Here is a 16,542-nt window from a genome sequence, read left to right as displayed (position 1 = left end):
TGTTTATAGTAACTACATGCACACCTATGAATCACATTTTGTCTTGCATACTACCTGTACCCAATAATGAGAAAATTATAATCACGTCGATGGCAAATTAAATTGTATTAGTTGTAATTGAAAAATAAAAATAAAATTATCGTAACACCGAACATTTTATAACGGTTAGATTCATCGACATATGAGAATATTATTTGCACGTCATATACGAACGGCAGTTTATAGTTATTATACTTATTAGTTATTAGTTATTACTTATTAGTTATTATAGTGATGTGTTTTCTGTAAAGGTTATCGTTTATAATGTCTATACACACAATAAAGTAATAATCCTATTAAGTGAAAAGCGAAATCCTGGCAGTGAACTAATAACGAGAAAGCCTTTCAAGAACTTAGAAAATAAAAGACATAATGGCCATTGTTATATCTATTGTAAAGTTTTAAACCATACACGTATTCTATTGATTTTGATTTATTTCAACTTTGAAATTAAAACCTAATTGATAGATTAGTAATGATTTTATAATATACGATGAGTACATTATACAGCCTGTAGTATAAAATATTTTGTATTATTTAATATCTATACATTATAATAATATGTACTTACCGTAATGTATGTTTTAATACTCAAAAATAAGTAGTTAGGTAAGTACTTAGTTTAAATACGATTGCTTTTATAGCGTGCAATTATATTTTTATAACGAGCGTGATCATGACGTGTGGTCCTACTATTTAGCAATCCGTAACATTTAAATCTGATCAACTATTGAAATAATTTTTTCTTTTTATACAGATAAACTTTACTAAGATGCATTAACAATATAATATTATATATTATGCATTTACCGTCTATAATATATAATAATATAAATACGTTGAAAAATTTGGACTGTGTACACTGTACAGGTAAGTATTGGATTTGTTATATAATCGACAACAGTTCAAGTTTGTGATGTAAAAACAATGTAAATATTATAAAAGCAATATAATAAATATATATATATATATATATAAAAGAACTGTTATAAATCGAAAAAAATAATGTTTTATTGCAACGGAATACGATCTATATTATAATATTAAGTATTTAGGTTTATTATACGCTTTATTCTTGATATTCTTCTTCGTCTTCTTCGTATTATTATTATTGTTATCAGATTTCAGCGTATTCGCTTTTAAAATTATAATGAGTTTTTCCGTGCCGCGCGTGCGATGACTGGAAAATACCATCTCAACGGTGCGGTCGCACAGCATTTCCTATCGAAATACTTATAGCGATTACGCGTTCTTCGTTTTGGAAAATGCTTGCCTCCCGGCCACCGATCGTACGTATCCTGTCTGTGTATACAGTATACATAAGACACACACACACACACACACACACACACATAAATATATATATATATATTGTATATATTATACGCTATACTGATGTAGCGCCAACAGACAGGCGTGTGTTTGACAGGAAGTTTTAAGAAGGAAGCACAAAAAAGAGGCAAATATGCGCAGGTAACATTTTAACATATTTCCAAGTAGAATAAAAACTATTACGTTTTCGAATGAAATTTAAATGTTTATTCATTTGGCAATTCGTTGAGTTATTAAAACAACAATGCAAATATCTACTTAAATGCTAACCACTATGGTCACTCACGAATATTGGTTATACAATTAAAATATAAAATAAATCATTTATTCCATAAGCGCCAGTGTATATTGTTGTAGCTATCCATTTCCAACTCTGGTATGATATTGTTTACATTCATGCAATACCATACCAAAGAGTAGCAATAGTTAATCATATTGCAATTTTTATTTTTTTTTTCAAAGAGTATTAAAGAGATTAAAAGTAAAAATATAAAACGAAAATTTAACTGGCCAACAAAGTTTTTTTTCTATTTCAAAATATTGTGAATTAAGTTATATAATATTATAATTTCCGAGTGTTTAAATAAAAATATTATTTATAATACTAAAAATCTGTCACAAAATTGCTAAATGATTAAATTTAAAGAAGTTAACATATTGGACTAAAATTTAGTAAAAATGTTTTATAATTTATTATCAACGTGTATTATATACGAGAGAAACAGTATAAAGGTAAATTTACAGTTCCTTATCTCTCAAGTTTTTTTTTTAAAACACTGTAACATCAAAATTAAATAAAAATCAATATTAATATTCAAAAAGTTTCAGTTTGTAACTAAGACATCGCATTATGTATATGGTGAAAACTGAAAATAAGAGATATATTGTTAACACGCATGTTATACTTTTATTCTAAAGAAATTTAAAATGTATACTTGCTAACAATTCTGGACAATCGACAAAATTATTTAGTAACTTAAACAAAAAACTTAGTTTAAATTTCTTTGTTTAACGGCTAAAGAATCTAACGATTGTAACTGCCTGTGAGCTGGCTACTGTCCAAATAAGTTATTCCAAATAACTGTGATCAAGCTCAGAGCAAACAAAAGAATAATAATTTTATACAGTGCTATAATTATAGTATTAAAATCACAGAAATCATTTCGATTTCGATTGATTAAAAATAAATAAAATAGCTTAGTTATATAAGATTTTTAATTATTTGTATTAAAGGTTTAATGTTTAATGTCTAAAACGATATTTAAACAGGGATTAAAAATAAGACACCTAGCTTGTTTAAAAAACTAAACGTCACGATTTTTAAAAACGGGTTTTATCAATATTGAGAACCAAACAATTTATTCCTTAAATCTAAATCAATATATTTCTCTTTACAGCTTCATTCAAACCAAAATTGAATAATTAAAATTTACAATTTTTAAATATAATTGATGACTTATTAATCGAATGTGACGTGTTTACATTTGTTAGCGTTAAAATTAAAAAGCATACTATTGTATCTACATCAGAATACACCAGGCAGCAAAGAGATTAATATATCATCTTGTAGTTAAATGCCGGCATAAAGCGATTTAACATTTTTTTTTTTTTTACTTAAGCGTCATCAGCGAACTAAAGAAGTCTGGAGTGTTTTAAAACTAAACCAACATCATTAATAAAAAGGGTGATAAATTATCATTGAAAAAAATCCCTGAGAATACAATAAGTTAAAAACCAAACACACAATTTAATTATTTATTTTAGATAGGTATTAAACTAGAATAAGGTTAGATCAATGAAATCTTCAAATCTACGATTTATATTTTCGAACAAAATATTACTAAAAATATTAGATTCTAAATTGATAAAAATAATAATGATCAGTTTAGGGAATATGTATCAGTTATGCGTTTTATAAATTGAAATATTTATTGCCTATACAATAGATTAATTATTAGATATATTTAAAAAATATAAAAACATAATATTATAATACTGTGTTACAATTTGAATTTACATAATAATATTATTATATCTAAAATGATTACACATTAGCGTATAGTTTTTGATATTGAAAAATGCATGATAGGCAGTAGGAGTAATTTGAAAAACTGTTGAGACTTGAGAGAGTAAAAACGTTAATTAATAACTAAGTGGTCTTGATTTCGCTTTGAGTTCAAAATAATTGAATATTTGAAAAAGAAAGCATATTATATGTATTTAAAGAGGACGACCACGTACAGTATTCTTAACATAAAAATTAAAAACTTTCCTAAGTATATTAAATACTTACTCGCATTTTATACAACTATTAATTTTATAATTTTACAAAAGTAAAGCAACTAGTATTTACAACATTTATACTAACCTAATGTTATTCAAAATTGAAAATAATAAATGTATTAATATTTAATATCGTTATTTATATTATTATCATTACTATATTATTTAAACAAAAGTGCAACAAATTATAAAAGACATGTAAGACCATTTAAAAAATTATAATATAATATTTTCAGATTGTCTAATAAAATGTATTTTATTGATTTAATATGTTATATAGTTATAGTAGTTACTACTGTATTTTTGTTAAAGTATTGACAATTTTTTTAAGCAGTTTATAAATATCTTCATAAGATTAAAATATAATTTAATTTTGGACTACACATTTAAAAATGTGTACTAAACAATACATCTTACGAAGTAAAATGTTTTCACAAATCAAAAGGATGAAGATATACAAGGAAATCTTAAAATATATTTGAGTTGTAATGCATTAGAATTTAATATATTTAATTTAATTAAGTGGAGACTGACCATCCCACTCTATTTTTATTTTTTACTTTATAACATTTTGTAACTATTTGATTTGTTAAGTTTTTCTTTGTCAACTGAAATCGATCTTAACTTCGGAAGTTGTTTGCAAGTTTACAACAGTTGTAAAACTCTAAAATTTTCTTAGAATAGGTAACCAATGACCGCAAATCGCGGAACTTAAAACTTTTTGTATAAAAATATCTACGTCATCGTCTTGCAGTAGAGACAATGTTAGAACTATATATTATAGTCTAAACTTTTAAGCAATAAAGGCATTTGATAATTGATTGTTTTATTTATTACTATTGTAAAATAGATTTGATTTAGTTTAGCTGTATACAGATAATTTTTACGTGGAGATCGATGGACAGCAGTGTCTTCTTATAAGATCAGCTTAAAAAAATTCATAAAAATACACCATGTCGACTACCCAATAAATTCAATTTTCTGACTATAATTATAATATTATTATGAGTTTTCATTAACACTTCTATATTATATAATAATATAATATCTGTACAAAAGTTCAAATCCTTTAACATTTTTCAGGATCAACCGCGATTGACTTTCTACCGCAATTTAGTGCAATTTAAAACACTTTAAAGTCTTTCTAAAAGTTGTTTTCAAACACTTGCATGTATTTTTAAATAAATATAAAGTACATAAGCCCTCTAAAATTGTTTATCTTAATTATTGTGCCTATACGGTTTGGCTAGTGGCCTACCTCGGTCTTTACCGATTTTTTTTTATAATTTTCGTTCGGGTGAGATTAAAATTAGATATTGTTGTAAACAGAAGCGTCACAGTTATTCATCTAAATGTAATGCACTGGTTTAGCTACGCGTGAAAGTATGGTTTTTAAGTTTAATTTATTTAATGTAAATATTTAGAATTGGGTTTTTTTTAAAAGTTTGAAATTCATTTTCAGAACCTAAAGAAAAGTTAAATATCTTAGCATTAAAAATAAACGTAGTTAAGTATAATAATTTATATTGCATTAAATGTATAATATTTAAAAAATAATTGAATAATTTTATAGGTAATTAAAATGTTTTATCAAATATATTCTTTATATTTTTTAGGAATTTGAAATATTTCATTTTTTCTTTGCCAAGTTATATTTTAATTGCGTTTATAAATAGTCTGAATTATTTAAAATGCTTGGCTAATAATTATTTTATACATAAAATTGGTACCTCATACGTGTATTCTTATGGGTATTTTCATAAAATTAAGTTTAAATTAATTTCCATCATATTACAGTTTTAACAAAATGTTTTCAGCATTGTTAACTATATTATGGTTATTAAAGTATTTAATAAAACTTCATCTTTATAATTATAACATCCTAGACTTGATGTGAAAGTATTACGTCTTTCACTTTTCATTTAAGCTTTTAAAAAGTCTTCTTAAGGGCAAATATAAATTATTATGCTACGTATTTTTTCAAGTGCTATTATTAAATAAAAATATTTTGAAACAATTTAATTCATCAATAAATATTTATCTAAAGAAAAACCTAAGTAGTTTTTACATTCATTACTGTATTGTTATTATTATTATAACTGTTATTACAAACAATAAAAACCGAAGAAAACAAAATGTCTATTATTTCTTATCATTATTATTTATTATGTACTTACTTCATATATATTCTAATATTTTAATTTCTAATAATCATACGATACATAAATTATCTTTATTTTTTTACCATATAGAATGTGTTATGAATTGAATAATTTAACTCTAGAGAATTTTTGGAAATTAAATGCTTAATAAAAAAAAATAAACAACAACAATAAATAAACATATCGAAAATATTTGAAATTATTGTACCTAAAGATTAAATTACTTTATTTTTGTCAATGCATTTTTTTGAGATATTTATTGAATACGTTTCAATACACCAGCCGCCAGGTATTGGTTGTATATTTATTAGTTTTAAAGCAAGAATATTTTATTATACATAGGTATGTAAACTATTTAATATTAATGTAATTTGATTTAAATAATAATATTAAGCATATAACTTTTACACTGTGATTTAGAGTTATTTAAAAAAATATATATAATTTGAGAAATTATGTTTTATGGTTTTATTTGTGAAAACTTGAATGGTTGCCGCCAATGAACCTACTATTACATGCTATTCTTCACCTGACGGTTGACATATATATATAGGAGTGTGTATATACATATATGTATATATGTATATGAAAACGTAAACAAATAATTTTTCAAAAACCATTGTAAACACATTTAAATTAGTGAAATCCACTAATAGCATGACAGGTATTAGTGTTAGAGATCAATTATGCGTAGGTGTTTGTATGTATGAAGTAGGTATGTAAAACGTCAGTTCAAAAAAAATAGATAATAATTGATTTTTAGTCGACTGACATAAAAATTTGTTTAATACTACGCGCTATTGCGTTACTAAATCACGGTCGTACGGAATTATATTTTATATTGTATTACGATAATAGTTTACTTCAGTAAGTGCACTCTCTATCTTGTAGGTTATTTTTTTTTTCAAATATTTAATCTTCCGTCCAATATACTTATACTATACAATACCCCCTGTATACTCTTGTTTATTTCATTTAAATGAAAACATAATATTCACCGGTATACGACGATTCACAATTCGCCCGTGTGACTCTCAGGCTAACGAATCGTACCTATACCTATAATACTAAGGTTTTACCGTTTTTCCTCAGTATTTTTTGACGTCTGATCGTATTTCGCCCCACGTGCAGCTGTGCCACCGATGACAGCTATCATTATATTGTCGTCAATTGAATCGTAAACTATAATAATATACTATACATTATACTATACACACGCATTATAACTTAATGTGTGTTGGTGTGTGTATTTAGCGACTTACACGGCAGGATATTACTTTCTTCAGCATCCATAACACAATTACGGTGGTTATAATATATCATTCACGTGCCGAAACAGAATAGAAAATCGAAATCCGAAACCAGTTATATTTTTTATATACATATTAGATACATCTTCGGGCTCGTGTATTTGTGTGCGTGTGTGTGTAGACACGTATCGCATTCCGACCCACTGACATACTTCGAGGTGACTATCTGCGGCAATGAAACGAATGGAAAAAAAAAAAGGTCTGTGACTCCACCCGGGGCGGTACCGGCGGAAACGGCTCCAAAACCGCTCCGTAGCGTCTATCGCGGAATCGCTCGCGCGCGCGCAAGTATATATAATATAATAATATGTAGAAACGATTCGCTTTTTTCCACGCTGACTCATGTGCACCGCCGCCGAGTCCAGAGGAAAAAAAAAAAAATGAAAAAAGTGAAATCCACCGCGCACCGCTGGAACGCGAAACCCTTGAGGGTCTTCGGAGTCGTAAAAATTCCCGCATAACATTAACGGTCCCGCGTATATAATAATAATATATATTATAATAATAATAATGACCACGTAAGTACACGCGCATTGCAGCCGTGTGCAGGTCTGGACCGAACTGTTTATAGGCCGAATAGCAATAATAATAATAATAATATAAACATATATAATCTATAACATATTATAATATAATATCGGCCGTGGAATTTGGCGTCGCGTCGAGGGTACGCCGACGAGTTTTATATCGATCGGACGATCAGATGTGCAGCAGCAAGCGGCGACGGCGGCCGGCGGTGGTGATGGTTAGCCGCCACCGCAAGTTCGTGCCACCGCCGCCGCCGTTCGTCGCATGTCTAAAACAAGACGCGCCTATACTAGCTATAATATAATAGCTGTTATTCTCTCGTTAATGTGATATTCATCTGCTGCACACGCGTATTATGTTTAGAAAACGTTATATTAATCAAAAGTCTGTAGGTTAACCGTATACCTAATACATTATATATACCTACCTATAATATGGGAAGTCGTTGTATTCGTTCGTATCATATATTTTGGTTTAAAAATACATTTGATTCTACGAGAAAAAAATACGACGAAATACTGTTTTGAACGGATGACGAAAAAATTGACGTTGTACGACAAATATACATACCGTTAATACGATTATAACGAGCGCATTAAATCTGCAGTGCGAGTCCAGTGCATTAATTGCTTCTATGTCACTGATACAGCATACCTGTGCAGCACAATACGCAGTAGCGATGCTCACGCGGAAGAGGGAGGGTGGGGTTAAGGGGTCACGAAATGTATTCCTTCGTAAAAGTGATGTGTTTTCCTATTAAAAAGCCTCTCTCCTTTATTAAAGTATCGGTTGTATGTAATTTCGGAAAAATTATTACCAACGCAAACCCTTTTGAAAAAAATCCTGTGCGCGCACTACACTACTGTAGCTGTATAATAATACAGTGCCTATATTATACATTATAGGACTAAACGTGCACAGACGTATTTCGTGTACAAAGTGTATAGATTATAATTAAAATATTACAATTGAAACTTTGAGACACCAGTTGATTAGATTTCGGTACCGAGGACCAGTCTTTTTATTATTAAATTCTTTACATGTTAATTTATCTAAATCAAAATTCAAACGAGAAGTTTTTAAGTTGATTTTAGTTGATATCCATGGTTTCAGGTTAAGAAAATATGATGGTGTAAAAATACTCTAATTAGGATTAATCTATTAACATTTTATAATGTAAAATGTGTTTGAGTTAAATAAATATTAGAATCAACATAAGAACTATAAGCTAAGAACCATGACTTTGAATTTCTTTTAACTCTACAAAACAGTCTAAGTAATTAAAAATATTGTCCTTAAATATATTGTTAAAAATTCCAAAAATCCAAATTTGAATAAATGTATTATTGAAGAAACATTTAGGATGAGCTTGCTTGGTGAATAACCTTGTATCTTATTTATATATATGAATAAGTAATTATTATAAACATAGTTATGTAAATAATATTGTAATACAAAAGTACAAACGCGTTACAAAAATTATACATAATATATATGTGAATACGTCTTGTCTCACCTCACTCACCTCAATGTCAAAAGATAGAGAAGTGGTGTATTATTATTTTTAATTTAAAAGCAATAATAAATCATTGCATCCGGAAAAATACTCTACAGAGCGGAACTTTGTGTATCTAAGATATAATGTTTTGTTTTAAAATTTTAAGTACTAAAATAATTATATAAGTTTGTTATAATATATCGCTGTAGCCTGTTAGTAATTTTAACTGATCGAAAATGATATTGAGTTTAAAACAATATTGTGATTATTTTTTTCAATTGTATATACTAGACGACATTGAAAATAATTCTTGTCACTTTGAATCACCATCAATAGAGCACATATATTTTAAACGAAGTTTTTTATATGAGAGATGGTTTTTGATGTTTTCTAGTAGTTGTTGAATAAATGTGAACTATTTTTAAAAATAAAAATAATAAAAATAATTTTACAACACGAATATATAAATATATTTAACATATTATGCTGAATAGTGAATAATTTTTACTTTTTTGTATTTAGGTTTGTAGTATTAATAATATAAATTAATATTATACATTCGATATTTTTGAAAACCTTTAGTTAAGAACGTATAAGTATACAATATGGTTATTTATTTTTATTATTTGGTCTAAATCGATCTTTGATTTATTTTTTGTTTATCTCATACATTATGTTCATAAATAAAATAGTATATGTAATACCACTATAAGCTACGGAAAATCGATACTTCAGGGTTACCGGTTAAATATATATATTTTTAGTATTATATTTTTTTATAACGATATATGCGGGGTTTATAATTATCAGTGTCGGCGTAGGGATGAAAATATACAAGTAAACAGTCAAGTGCGTCGAACGAGAATTCATTAATAAACATGTCGAAGAGAGTGAAACCACTTGTTTGGGCCTTAAATTGTAATATTGTAATAATGTAAAAAAAACCACGAAAAGGTTCTTTACTCAAGTACTTAGACTATGAGTCGTCGAAGAATAATATATACAGCCGGTTTGTGTGTGGCATAGTAATTTTGAGTCATAACTAGAGAATTTCATAAAATTTCGATTAACTCTCTCCGACCGACGTCAATCAACAGATGCAACACGGGGGTCTCTAATGTAGACAACAGACGCATATATTATATTTTCTAGAAATAGGCCTCTTGAGCGTGTATGCAGTACACAACTAACGATATTAAAAACGAAATAAACGATTTTAATTTCTCAGAGTTCCCCTTTTATGTTATGCCTCTTAAACATTTTATGTGCTCCGCAACAAATCTATTTTCTTTTCGACGTGCACGTATACAAACGGACTGTTCAAACGACGACAAAGAATACAAAACTAAATCGGCAACAGAACGAAAACGCCATTACGGCACATGTGGTGACGATGGTCAGTGTTAAAAAAAAAAAAAAACACAATAAAATGTTACATTGTCATAATACTATACTTACCGTTAAATTTGATTTCTAGCTTTTCGAGACCGACTTCGGGTTCAGCTCGTCGTGTATAGGTAGTCGTTTAAATTGTTCCATTGAATCGATAATATACGCAACGACAATTATTATGGTTTACGCAGTTCTCCGCGGCTGACCGTCCACAGTACACGATTTAATAAACTGTTTACGAACGTCGAAAATAAAAGAGCTAATATCGCTTGACGAAAAATCTCCGTAACTATTTTTAGGTACCTATTTATGCATTTTGATAACGTATATACATATATTATGATAATATTATCATACTTAATTTGTAAATTTTTCTATCTACCAATTTCTTAAATCTCGATGAATGTGATGGTTTCATAAACAAATTTTGAAGACCATCAAACATCGTATATATTATAACCGATGACACGTTACAGCCCTCGGAACCTTAATTACCTGCTGTAATATGTAATTATTATTATTAAACATATGTGCCCTAATGTAGCATAGCAATACCACACATTGGCGATAATTTATTTAAACCAATAATTACCAGCATGAAAGTGTAATTTTTCTTGGTTTCCCGTCAAACGTAAGCCATCAGCGTTTCATTTGACAGTTTAACGTCATGAAAATGTGAACAGAATAAAAATGTATTTTTTAGGTTGCCCTAAAACCCTTCACATCATATATATATATATACTTAACCTATAATATATTAATCGTGACTACGTCACTGATGGTTCCCATAAATTATTCAAACTAAACAAATCATATTTTGGACACCATAATAGGTGTAATATATTATTAAAAAATATTAAAAACGCATTATGCTGTAGGTCATAATTGCCTATTGCCAAGAATATTTCTAGAATAAAAAATGGATTCGCATTAAATTCGATCCAAAACGTGTTTTCGATCACATTTTAAAATACATGTAAAACCAATAATGTTTAGAGGTAGGTATATTTATTGTGTTTATTACATTTTTTTTACTTGCACTAGCTATAAAATCACTTTTATTCCGATTATACAATTGTGGTAATATGATAATTTTATCGCAGGGCATTTTAAAAGAGGGTGAATTTTTATTTGCAAAAACATTTTCACGATTATCGTAAATTATTTCAGTGAAATATATACATTATTTTAAAGAAAAAACTTTTCATCACTTTGTAAGACCAAAAAGTATTTTTAAAGAAATTGGTTTTAAAAAAAAAACTAACCAAAAGTTGGAACACTTTTAGCAAGTTCAACAAATACACCTAATATTATTTCAACAGAAAATATTATACAACTTAGTTTAGATTTTTAATTTCTTATCTGCAGTGAGCAAGTACGATATAGTTAACTTAAGTTTTTCGGACTTTTAATGCTCTGAATGTTGTATAGCGTTTGTAGTACATATTCTATAGAATATGCGATCGCATTAAGTTATGAACTTTGGAATTTATCGCTATCTACTTATTCATATTCACTTTTTTCAAAATATTAAACGTTACCTACCTATATTAAATATTATTTAATTACGATTATGTATCTTTCAATTATTTATAAGTACCTATGCTTGTACAGTTATTATAGGATAAACAAATGATGTATTCAAATGAAAGTAAAGTTACGCTTATAAATAAAAATTTAGTATTTATAATGTTATTGTACCTATTATTATGTAAATTTGATTACATTATAAAAAATTAATTAAATTGCCAGTTTAAATTTTCGTAACTAAAAATTAACTGCTTAATAAAATCTTGTAATACGTTGATGTTTTAGTTTTATTGTATGCGTTAATAATAGTTTTGCTCTATTTAAAACAACAGTCTACCCAATGTTAAAATAATGTCCACTTATTTTTTAATAGCTTTATACGACTTATCTTTTATGGTCATTTTGAAACAAAATGTTTATAACGTACTTTAATCTTCAGTTTTTATTTTACGTGAACAAAAATTTTGTTCATTAAAATTGAACGTCACGAAAAAACTAATTATATTGAACGTTGAACATACAACGATACTTAAAATAAATATCCGGTTTTTATAATAATAAAAACATATTATAACATTGTTTTTTTTTACCATAATAATTATTATTATCGATCTAATCCTGGGAAAATGTTTTTCGAATAAAATAATATTATTATATAATGACCGTGGTATTTCCGTTAACACACCGTCATCATCGTAATATATCATAATTCATAATACATACATGGTAGCTGTTTAATGATGAGAATTTTTATACCTAACACACAATCTCATTAGGAAATGAATTATTTTATTTGACAGCGGAACTTTAACGCTGTTTACTGTTTAGTGTGTTTCGTCATTTTAGACTACACGGCAATCATAACACTAAACATCTTTATGATGTACATAAAGTCCCAACGTTTGGTTATAAGAATCCCCTCTTGTACGTGAAATCGTCAAATCATCCCCAAACGATTAAATGTACGTTATATATGAATTTGTTTTACCGTTCGAACGCAAATTGGATTGTTTGTACTTACACATTGCTAACATACTATAAACGCGTGTGCTAAAGTGGAGTTTTATTGCTTACAAACGATATACGTATATACACGTGTGGCACGCTAAGCATATATGTATAAAATACTTGCACAATGGATAGCATCCTATTAAATTTTAAACTTATTAGACCGTTGTGGCGTTTCGGGTGGAAAATTGAACACCATTGGCAATCCGCAACATTATCGTTATCATTTCTATTTAATTACAATATTAAATAAAAACCTTGATTAGGATACGCATAGTAAGTACCTTTGTATATGCGTGTGTATTATTACATCGAGCGATGATTCAACAATGATGATAGATATTAAAGTATTTAATATATTCACGTTTTGTGTTTATTATACAATCGTCAACAATGGCTGAAATGCTGAATGGTATTGTAGCAGTGTTGAATAATGAAATAATAGAACGGATTATATATACACTCCAAAAATGATATTGTTTTTACATTTTTTTTTTTTAATATTGTAAACGTATTAAAAAATACATAAATACCATCAACATTTTTTTCGTAAAAGCCATAAGTAATAACAATTTCATAATGCCGTTATATTTCCAATGCAGTGCTAGTATTGAAAAGGAGAACCATTATATTTGTATACCGAACATATTGTAAGAATATTACATTTTTTTAATATTTTTAATGAAATATTTGTTTCAAAATATTTTTATATAATATTTATAAGTACAATAAAATAATATAATATAATATACAATTGCATATTATAATATAAATCAAAAATAAACAGAACAAAATAGGTCTTTTAGAATTAAGAATGAAATGTTTAAATATCTTAAAAATTTACACTTCTTATTTGCTTACATGTTATGTTTTGACATTAACTTTAACACGAATGATTATACGCTGTTAACTCAAAGTAAGTACTTAGAAAATGCTTTGTGGGACAATAAATATGTACATTACAGCAAGTACGTGATGTTTGGAAAATACATTTTGAAAACTTTCTTTTGTAGTGAAATGTACTAACATCAATCGACAGTCATACCTACATATAATTATAAAAATATAACTCACTTATAGTTTTACACCATAGTATATTATATTTTATGTGTTTTTTTTATCGATGAAATGTTTTCAAGACCTTTAAATATCTACTTACAATAACTTACTTTAATACCCAAGTAATATATACATTTTTTGAATTTTTTCCCATAGAAAAATACAATAGTTGTAAGATATTATTATATAAATTAATAAAAAATGTTCACACTATTATAAATACTTACTACCTATATATTTTTAATACATCTAAAGTCTTATAGAATATAAGCTAATAAAAAAACAACTTTAAAAAATATTGTTTAAGAATATTGTTTCAATTTGAGTATACAAAACTGTAGTATGTATATTTTATTTTGATTTAGTACTTGACCAGTTTTAATACTCCGATAAATTTTATCAAAACTTTATTCATTTAAATGTCCAAAATTATTTCGAATGTAATAACAACGATGATTATATTTTGTAAATAGCATATGTACATTCAAAATTTATATAATACGAAAAGTATTTTAGTATGTATTTAAAATCGAAATATTTTTTAATTTGTTAAGTTACAATGATACCTATAATGATAGTTATGATAGACTATACACAATATTAATAGATAATACAAATGATCAATTGGAATCTAAATTTCATAATTGTAAATGAACTATATTACACTCAATGTGGAACGTACAAATTAATAATAATAAAAAAAAGTCGTGCGAATGATCTAATGGAGTTAAAAGTATTTGTATTGTATTTCCTTTTGTATGTCCAAAAGAATCTTAACGTGGCGTGGCCGAGCTAATGTAGGTATAGAACATGGCTGGAAGGGCTAAATACGATGGTATAGACCTATTTAGTAGACATATGCAATAATATATACGGAGAAGATAGACTTAAATCATAGCACATGCAAGTAATACACTATAATATAATAAACAATAATCGTCGTCAATTGCATCCGATTTTTTTTTTTTTGTAAAAATAAAATAATAGTTTACACGATTTTTACTCATACTTCATTCATTTTTATGAAGATTTGATGTTATTATTTCTTATTGACTAGGTTACAATCGCCGTACTACAAAAGAAATCATTTCCATGATAGTTGCGTGTAAAAATTAATAATTGAAATTTGATGTTTATATATAGGTTAGCTGTGTAAGGAATCGGCTGGCTGCTTGGCATTAAAACACCAATGGATAATCGTGTTAAATATTTTATGTATCATTATATTCAATTTCAATGGATCGCAAAAAATTACAAATAATGAATTCAAAAAGGATTTTATTTAATTCAAATCATTACATCTAAGAACTCCAACATTATAATTCTAAAGCGGCTAATGGCTAATGTCAAAATGAATAATGTAAGTTCCTACGTTTCATGATATTAATACATTATGTATAATTAATAATTATCTCAACAAGTTTTAACCCTTAATTACCAACAAGAAATTAAGAATTCTTGCGTTTAAGGTGTAGTTGAATGCAATAGTTAAATAACATTGAGATAAGAAAATTATATTTTGTTAGTCCGAATTATTAATAATGTTTTGCAAGAAAGAGAAATAACTATTTAAAAAAGCGTTCATAAAACATGGATAATTTAATTTTCCGGAAAAATTGTTTTTTGTAGTTTAAGTTTATTGAATGTTAAATTGTATTATTATTTAAAATACTATATTAAATATATAAGTATTAAAAAAAGAAAAAAATACCAAAGTAATATAAAGTTTTCAAGTACACATTTAATATATTATAAAATCGTACCAGTTAATGGAACATCGAACATCTTAAATGTTTCAAAAAACTTCAACAATTCAAATGACGTAATATACTCTATTACTCTCGTATACTTATAAATTACATTATTAATTTGAAACTTGAGAATTTGCTACGTCTTTGTTAAATAACAACGTTTGATCGTTGTCTATATATTATAATTTATAATACACAAAAAAGAGATGTTTTCGTCTAAGTTGTGTGAAATTTTGAAAATGTGTGCACAACTTTTACTTTTAAAAGGTATCTACTGTCAAAAGATTACTTTTATGATAATATTCATATAATATTTATACGTTGGAATTACAAGAATTATATCCAAGAAACTTGACTTGGCCCGAGTTCTGTCGTCTCCGTGGACGAAGAAGGAGAGTGCAGGGGTTGTGTTTAGTATCTACACAGTTTTTAGTAAACTGCAACTATTTTAATAACTATACAATGTGATGGTGATTAACCGAGGATGCTAAATCCCATTTTTTCATTCAATTATATTTATTTAGTCAAATTTCGATTTTTCAAACTCATTATCCCGGATATCATTTGCTAAATATTTTATGGTCGAAAAAGAGAGGTCTCATTTAAAAAAAAATAGAAGTTTATAATATCTCCACGGGTCACTTCTTAAG

This window comes from Rhopalosiphum padi, chromosome 2 (assembly GCF_020882245.1).
Source record: "Rhopalosiphum padi isolate XX-2018 chromosome 2, ASM2088224v1, whole genome shotgun sequence".
NCBI classification, from domain to species: domain Eukaryota; kingdom Metazoa; phylum Arthropoda; class Insecta; order Hemiptera; family Aphididae; genus Rhopalosiphum; species Rhopalosiphum padi.
Note: the sequence above shows the minus strand (reverse complement) of the source record.